Source organism: Drosophila pseudoobscura, chromosome X, assembly GCF_009870125.1.
Source record: "Drosophila pseudoobscura strain MV-25-SWS-2005 chromosome X, UCI_Dpse_MV25, whole genome shotgun sequence".
NCBI lineage: Eukaryota > Metazoa > Arthropoda > Insecta > Diptera > Drosophilidae > Drosophila > Drosophila pseudoobscura.
In genome coordinates, this window is record NC_046683.1 from 32484284 (window position 1) to 32492623 (window position 8340).

The following is an 8340-nucleotide window of genomic DNA, read 5'->3' on the forward strand; positions in this document are numbered from 1 at the left end:
TCTCTACTTATCATAAGTAGAAGATCGTGATTCCTAAAATATGCGACTTTTTCCTAACCCAACTAGAATTTGATAAAGGAATCTCTACAGCCAAGCTCAAGATAATTTAATGAATATAACTTTGAGTCGGGGTATCCGTCTTTTGAATAACTCCCGCAGTTCCCTAAATCAACATCTTTAGCTATCTCGTTAGTGGAGTCCTATATCGTGATATCAGTATATTGTAACTACCTATATAAGCTAGTCCATCCGGAGGAAGAGACAACAGATTATACACAGGTCGACTTTTCCAACCATGAAAAATAGTCGTAGGTTCCGTATGCAACAGCTGTCGTACTCCCACCCGAAGAGATCTTTCAGTATAGTATTACCAGAGAATTATTGTTTTGGATGGAATATAGAGCTATGGTGGAGCCTAGCCCCAGAATGACATGCCTCTGGTACTAAAGTTAAGTACCAACTTTACGAGAGATCATGTCCCTTCGGGCCCCACGTTGGGCGCCAATTATGTAGCGTGCAGGTGTGGGATAGCTGTCGTTTACCCATACTAGTATGAAGAGATTTCGTGTGCACCTCTAGCTATGCTCTGACTAAGCTCGCCGGATTGTCGGGGTTCGTTCTACTCTCTCCTATCACATACTGACACACACTCGCATAATGTTTTAGGTGCACATTTAAAAATAAAAAAAAATAATAAAAAAAAAAGAAGAAACAAACATAAAACTAACAACAGAATCCAGGTTTAACCGGAGCCAGGAATTGGTTATGGGACTAACAAGTTGGTTGTGGAAAGTGGGGACATACTTATCAATTACTCTACTCAAATGATGAGAAACTCCGGTGTTAGTGAGTATCTCTATCTTCTCTACCCTCCCGACCTATGCTATACAGGTAACCTGACCGTATAGACCCTTGAATAACGTTAAACAGTTATCATCCCACCACTTCGATCATGCCTTTCTGAGGGCGGAGTCCTGAATTTAGAACATATTAGGGTTGTACTTCAAAATCAATATCATTATATATATATTTCAATAAATCCCTAATCATATAATTAAATTCTTGGGGGGGGGGGGTTTTCTTAACTTATAATTAAATCCATTTTTGTTGTGTCTCGATAGCTTAATATATTAGTAAGGAATTGCGAAGAAAAATTAAGAAAAATAAAGATTTAAAAATGACCATCATATATGGGTAACAGATTCTAAAGGGGTGAGAGGTACCAATACATTATGGTTACGGATTTATAAAGGTGATATCAATAGAAAATTACATGTAACACGCAGGTTACTTCCCAGCTCAGGGCATATATGTACTTGTTCTTATTTACAAACTCACAGCGCTTTTGGTAGGCTAGTACCGCTTTTTCCATCCGTGATCGTTGAGCTCAATGATGACGTTGGTGCATAATTCTAAGGAAAAGAAAAGATATTTAACACGAGTATATATGCACATGAGCGTACTAGAGTGTACTGCTTTGTAATCTCAAGGAAAATTAATGTTGCTCTCATACCCATTAGTTTCCAAAAACCATTATGTTGGCTCTGTTACATAACTAACTATAAAACTGTATACATCGAGTGACGAAAGAGAATGGTTTTAGCCTGGCACATGAAATCTAGAAGTCTGAAATCTGAAGCTGGGCTTCAGGTTGCCGATCCGATTCGACGTCGGTCTGCGGACTACACTCTCATTGGAGGCTCGATAAACGGGTGGCGTCAATGACGCCAAAAATAAGGGTCCGGAGGCGCCTCTTGGTTTTCGCCGTGCATCCACACGGTTGTTGAGGCTTTCGACGGACAACGTCAAGCTGCAGGTTTCGCTGCTCGGTGCTTCGCGCGGGTTTACTACTTGTCTTATCAATCCACCGGCAACACACCTCTCATAGACCACACCGTATATGCACTCCTATGCGACTGATGATCGCACGAGCGGTACCGTGGCTACGGGCCGCCGTCCTATAACACAAATTCATATATATATATTTTACCACGAACACTATTTTAATCACGGACATACCAGCTATGTTTTCTTTTCTTTACACTGCTTTCCTGGTTAATTACTCCTGATTCTGGGTCTTAATTGAACTCGGTTCACGAGGTATGGCGTAGGTGCCAGAACTGTTCGTTGGCTAAATATATATATATATATATTTATTTATTTCCGAGTATAGCACAAACACGTCCGCTTTAATCAATCGATTCTTTGTCAATACTCCAGCCCAACTTCTGCAAGTTCAGCCAAGCGGTACCGAACCAAAAGCTCGAAGATCGGATGATATTTGGGGAATTTTAACTGCATAATCGGATGATCTTAGGAATTTTAACTGCATAATCGGATGATCTTGGGAACTTTAACTGCATAATCGGATGATCTTTCGTAATTGTTCTTACAATGAGACTTAAACTGAAGAAGGCCATTTAAGAAGAAGGTTTAAGCTGAATATCTTTCAAGTGATAGACTCCTAAGTTTTTCTTATCTTCGCTAGCTAATTGGTAATACATTGTCCCCACTCGGCGAATAACCTTGGCTGATATAAACACAGGCGCCAGCTTAGCGCTGAACTTTTTTAAAGCGTTGCTCTGACAAAAATTCCGGACATACACGACGTCTCCGACTTTAAGTTGACGGACCCGGCTACGTAAGTTGTATGTCCTCGCATTCTGCTCGTGTGATTCAGCTACCTTTTGTTGGGCGGCTTGTCGACATACTTGTACTACATCTGGATATTCGACTCTGGTGTCATCCGATAGGAGATTTAGTCGTCTAAGTAGTTCACAATCCTTTCCGTTAGGAATCATATTCTGCCCAAAAGCAAGAAAATATGGCGAATACCCTGTGCTTCTATGGATATTGGCTCGTAACGCTGCACTAATTTCAGGTAACTTTTTGTCCCAATTAGTATGATCTTTGCCGACGTACGCTCTTATAGCCGCTAACACGGATCGGTTTAACCGTTCACTGGCATTGGCTTGCGGTGAGTATATTGCAGTGCAGCGGTGGGTTACCCCGAATCTGGTAAGAAATGACTTGAAATTCCCAGAGACAAACTGCGAACCATTATCGGTAAGTATAGTCTCAGGGACCCCGAAAGTACTAAATAACATATTTTCTAGGAAGTCACACACCTTACTTGAGGTAAACTTCTTGAGCGGACATAAGAAGTGAAATTTGGTGTTGTGATCTACAATTATTAATTAATTTTGATACATATTACATATGATACGTATTTGTGTAACCATTTTTGGCCAAAACAAGTACCTTTTCACTTTTTCAACGGTTTTCCCAATACCACTGTGGGAAGCGTCTGGGGGGTCATGAGCCCTGGAAATTATATCGCTGGTAAGGCCTGATGGAATCCAAAGCTTCCAAGTTTGTTTATCTGCTATCGCGTCCCCTGAAGATGGTTCGGTTCTTTTATACACCAAATTATCGTCAATTTTCAAATCGGGTAACTTAAGTTGATTAAGCCTTATGTGTTCTATTAGATCCATGTATTCGTTCGATTTAAACTCTGTAGAAGTAAGGTCGACTATGGGTCCGTTGCCGTTCAGCTCTCTTACCTCGGGTTCATCTTGGCGTGACAACGCGTCAGCCACTACGTTTTCGGACCCTTTACGATGTGATATTTGAAAATTAAATCCCTGTAATTTTATAGCCCAGCGGGCCAAGCGACCTGACAAATCTTTTTGCCTCATAAGCCATTGTAGGGACGCATGGTCCGTTATAACTTGGAAATCCTGTCCTTCTACGTAAGCTCTAAACTTCTTTATTCCTTTAATCACTGCCAAGCACTCGAGTTCAGTGACCGAATAGTTTCGTTGCGCCTTGGAAAGTTTCTCGGACATAAACGCTATAGGTAACTCTATCCCTTCCTCGTTTAATTGAGCTAGTACGCAGCCCAAACCAAAGGTGCTTGCGTCACATATTAACAAAAAGGGTTTCTTAAAATCTGTAATGTGCAAGAAATTCTTATTCTTAGAGGTGTGAGATTGTATGTACGGATGGAGGTTGTACCTACATTTTTTGACGGTCAGACACCAATAGTATAGCAGGTTTTCGGAACGTGTACCTCTAGCTATGCTCTAACTAGCTCGCCGGAATGTCGTGGGATCTTTCCTACTCTCCTATTTGCCATACGAACACATTCGCAAAGATGTTTTAGGTACACTTGATTTAATGTTCAAAAGGAACTCTATAAAAGAAATCAAACAAAAGAAAAGAATGGGAATTTTAACTAACTGGCTAACCGACTACCGACAAATAGTCAGACTATATTCCGCCGCTCTCGGGGAACTCAGATGACTTTGACCCCTTCTCTACCCTCCCTACCTTTAGTATGCCGTTTAATCGACATAACGACGGCATAACCCTGATCAAGCGTATCTCTATTTGATCAGCGGACTGCCTCAGGCTCTACTCAGGACAAACAAAAAAGGTTTAATGTTCCATTATTATCAGCTAATTATTATTTAACAATTCAAAATTTACGGGTTTGGACTTCATGATTTCCTGGATATGCATAAACTTAATACAACTTAATCAGATAAAGAAAGAGGAAATAATAACAATTTATATCTAGTTATAAATGTATATGTATATGTATATAGGACTTATGTATGTGTAGAGAATATGGCGTAAAAGAAATTAAATTGGAAAGAATAGACAAAAATATGATAATAATATAAAAAGAAGGCAAGCGTGAAAGAAAAATTACTAGCCGATCGGCTTTAATTATCGCACGTATGTATATGGTTGTTCAACATACCGCAATAGAAGTTTTACAAGACGTATATATATACTTTGAAAATACCCGAGATCTCCGTTTAAGGAAGCTCGTAACTCACTCATACTTTATACGAAATATCCGGCGTGTCCGTTGAGCTCAAGGGGCGACGTGGAAACATATTCTGAGGAAAGGAGAAAAATTATAAATATACATGTCTTCACTTCTAATTCGGATGAAACACCGATTTTATCATTTCCATACCAGTTCGACGACGATTTGCAACTTAACGGCTGATCTTAAAACTATGTGGCTTTCACTTGCGCTGATTTTAATTATGGGTCATTATATACATTGTTTGTTTTTCTCTTAACGTCTATACAATACAGAACTAAGATGAATAGCTAGTACGGAATTTAATCTTTAATAAAACAAAGAAAATGGAAAATCTCATAAAGAGACTCAAAATTGATACTTTGGTACATTTTGATACGACGACTGTTAAACGGCAGTGTGGATCGCAGCAGAATAATGTTTTTTTATTTCCCCAGTTTGGAAATCACTACACACACAACGAAGAAACTACGTGCGAAAGCTTTAGCCGCGCGCTTAACTCGTAAGCGAGAAGGGTGACGAGTGTGGCATATTAGTTTCTCCGAATTCGCAAGAAGACCATTCTTGTCGTCTTATTTCAAGAAGTACATCAGTTTAAGTATGCATCCACATAACTTCAAATTTCACTCTAGTATATCTTCGGACGGCTTTTGCTAGTTTATTTGGTTGTAGTTATCGTGGGTTTATGTAGATGCTGGTTCCTGGGAAATCCGAGGCCTTTCCCAGATCTACTAAGAAATCGATGGACTTTGACGACTTCGTTATTGGAGGGGTCAGTTGGTACTTTTTCTCTTTCCCGATGTCGAACGTAGTAAGATTCCCAGTCCTAGGATACGAGACTGTTAAAACTGTTTCACTATTGTACGATTCAAATACCTCTTGTCTTCTTTAAACCAAACCGAATAATACAATCCACCAGAACTTCAATTTAATTGGCACGTGTTTGATTGCACGACGTTTTCAAATTCACTGGATATATATATATATTTGCATAGAAAAATACCTCCGAGTTCGTACAGCTTCACTAAAGCAATGATCCATCTAGAAGTTTTATCACTAGCATTAGCCCTTGCGATCGGAACTTTACCTTCCACAACCAACGGGGAAATCATACGATGCTAAGCCAAGCTTACACATAGCTCCCACGACTAACGGAGAAATCGTACGATGCTAAGCAAAGCTTACACATAGCTTCCACGACTAACGGAGAAATCGTACGATTTCTAGTGAAGCTTTAAAACATAACTCCCACAGAACCACGCTGCTTCTCTCAATTAGATCTTAAGCTCTTCAGTGAAAGCTTTAACTACTTCTCTCTTATAATCAATCTCTTATCTTTTTTTAAAAAAGAAGAGTTAATGTTGAACGCGAGGGCAATACTTCCCAAACTGTTCGCTGGAGTTTTAGAGTCACAACTGGCCACTACACCACAGTTGAGGAAGCGCTAGTTTTAACTGGCGAGGCCTAAACAGAAGAAGGACAGTTGCCTAGGGTTGAACTTGTATGTCTTTGAGGTGAAATATTCCTATGTTTTTACCCTGTTCGTTTTCCAGTTTATAATAGGATGAGCCAACTCGTCTAGGTACCACGGCTGAATCAAAAACCGGCGCTAACTTTGCATTAAACTTTTTACTAGCATTGCTTTGGCAGAAATTGCGGGCAAGTACTGGCTCTCCAACCTTAAACTCAACTTTTCGACAGCGTAGATTATATCTCCTAGCATTTTGTTCATGTGACTCTTTCACCTTTTTCTTTGCCGATTCGCGAATGATTTGTAGTGCTTCCGGATAACTAATGCGGCTATCCTCCGATAAGAGTTTTAAGCGGCGAAGCAACTCATAGTCTTTGCCATTCAGAATCATATTTTGTCCCAAGGTTAGGAAATAGGGCGAGTACCCTGTGCTTTGGTGAATGTTGAATCTGAGAGCAGCACTGATTTCCGGTAATTTGGTATCCCAAGTGGAATGATCCTGGCCTATGTAAGCTCTTATAGCTGCTAACACCGATCTATTGAGTCTCTCACTGGCATTCGCCTGTGCTGAATATATCGCCGTCCGAACATGTTGTATTCCAAAGCGGGTTAGAAAAGCCTGAAAGGCTCCAGAAACGAATTGAGATCCGTTATCTGTTAATATCACCTCGGGGACTCCAAATGTACAGAACAAATAATTTTCAAGGTATTCGCACACCCGATTGGAAGTAAACACCCTGAGGGGGCATAGGAAATGAAATTTTGTGAAGTGATCTACGATAATAAGTACCCCAATATGCCCTTTCTTGGTTCGGGGATATGGACCCAGCAAATCTATATAAAGTTTTTTTTTTTTTTTTTTGAAACGGACGATCAGAAACCATTGGTTTTCCCATGGGTGGTTTCAACACGGTGTTCGGGTGTTTGGTGTGACGACACACTTCACAATGAGTTACATACTCACGTATTTGCTTGTTCATTTTTGGCCAAAACAAATATCTTTTAATCTTTTCGATGGTTTTTCCCTACTCCACTATGAGCGGCATTCGGCGGATCATGGGCCCGCGCGATTACACCTTGGGTGAGTTCTCTAGGAATCCACAATTTCCAAGATAGATTATCTACACCCTTATTTCCCCGATCAGGTTCGGTTCTTTTGTAGACATAATCATTGAGAATCTTCATTGTCCGTAAGTATTTCTGCTTCATTCGGTTTGCCGAATTTACCTCGTGGAAAAGGGTTATGGTTGTCTTTACAGAAGTTTTCATGCTTGCGAACTTCTTCTCTCAGGCCAGTTCGATCGCTGATTTTGAGATGCAAGAGTTCATATCTGAGGGCTGTTTTTGCGTTACGTTTTAAAATGTCTACTAACTTATTTTCGCTAACCTCGTGTGAGAGCCTGGACACTAATTCTTCGACGGCCGTCTGATAATCGTCAAACGATTCACCCTCTCTCTGACGGCGTTTTCTAATCAACTCCCACAAGTCGAAATCATCTTTAGCATCATCGAATCGTTGTCTAAACGAGGCAGAAAAAGTTTGCCAAGAAAACTGTGGGTTCTTTCTATGGAAGTTCCAAAACCAATCGCTGGCTTTAGCCGAGAAAAGCAGATGCATATTGTCACAGAGTAATTCGTAATCGTTATTTAAAGTGGAGGATGTAAGTGAACGAACCCTGTACAGGAATTCGTCGACGTGCATAGCGTCTTTGGATCCGTCAAACTTTAGTCGCCAGCTGGCTAAGATATTAGCGGCCTTCCCAGGAGCTATCGCCCTGTTAGCGGCATTTGGATGTGGTAATACCCTTTCCCTTCCGTTTTCTGAAGACAACGAGTTTCCTGATATATTAGGCTCATGATTTTGCCTTGTCGCTTGCACAGGCGTGTTATCTGCAGCTATTGTCATCCTACCTAATTGTTCGCGTAGATTTTCCTCGATCAAAGTCTTCACGAATGAACCTAGCTCCGCCATCATATCTTTCTGTTGACCTTTTATCAAGGCTTGCATTACCTCAATGGTTCTTTCCGG

At 40.5% G+C, this 8340-nt stretch overlaps 1 long non-coding RNA gene across 1 annotated transcript; it reads right to left on the reverse strand.

The window, feature by feature from the left end:
• Nucleotides 1-5472: 5472 nt before the first annotated feature.
• Nucleotides 5473-5959, reverse strand: LOC117184767 (uncharacterized). The gene is made up of 2 exons (XR_004470214.1): nt 5717-5959; nt 5473-5666 (listed from the first exon to the last, which is right to left on the reverse strand). It is a non-coding gene; the product is annotated as an uncharacterized lncRNA (long non-coding RNA).
• Nucleotides 5960-8340: the final 2381 nt, after the last annotated feature.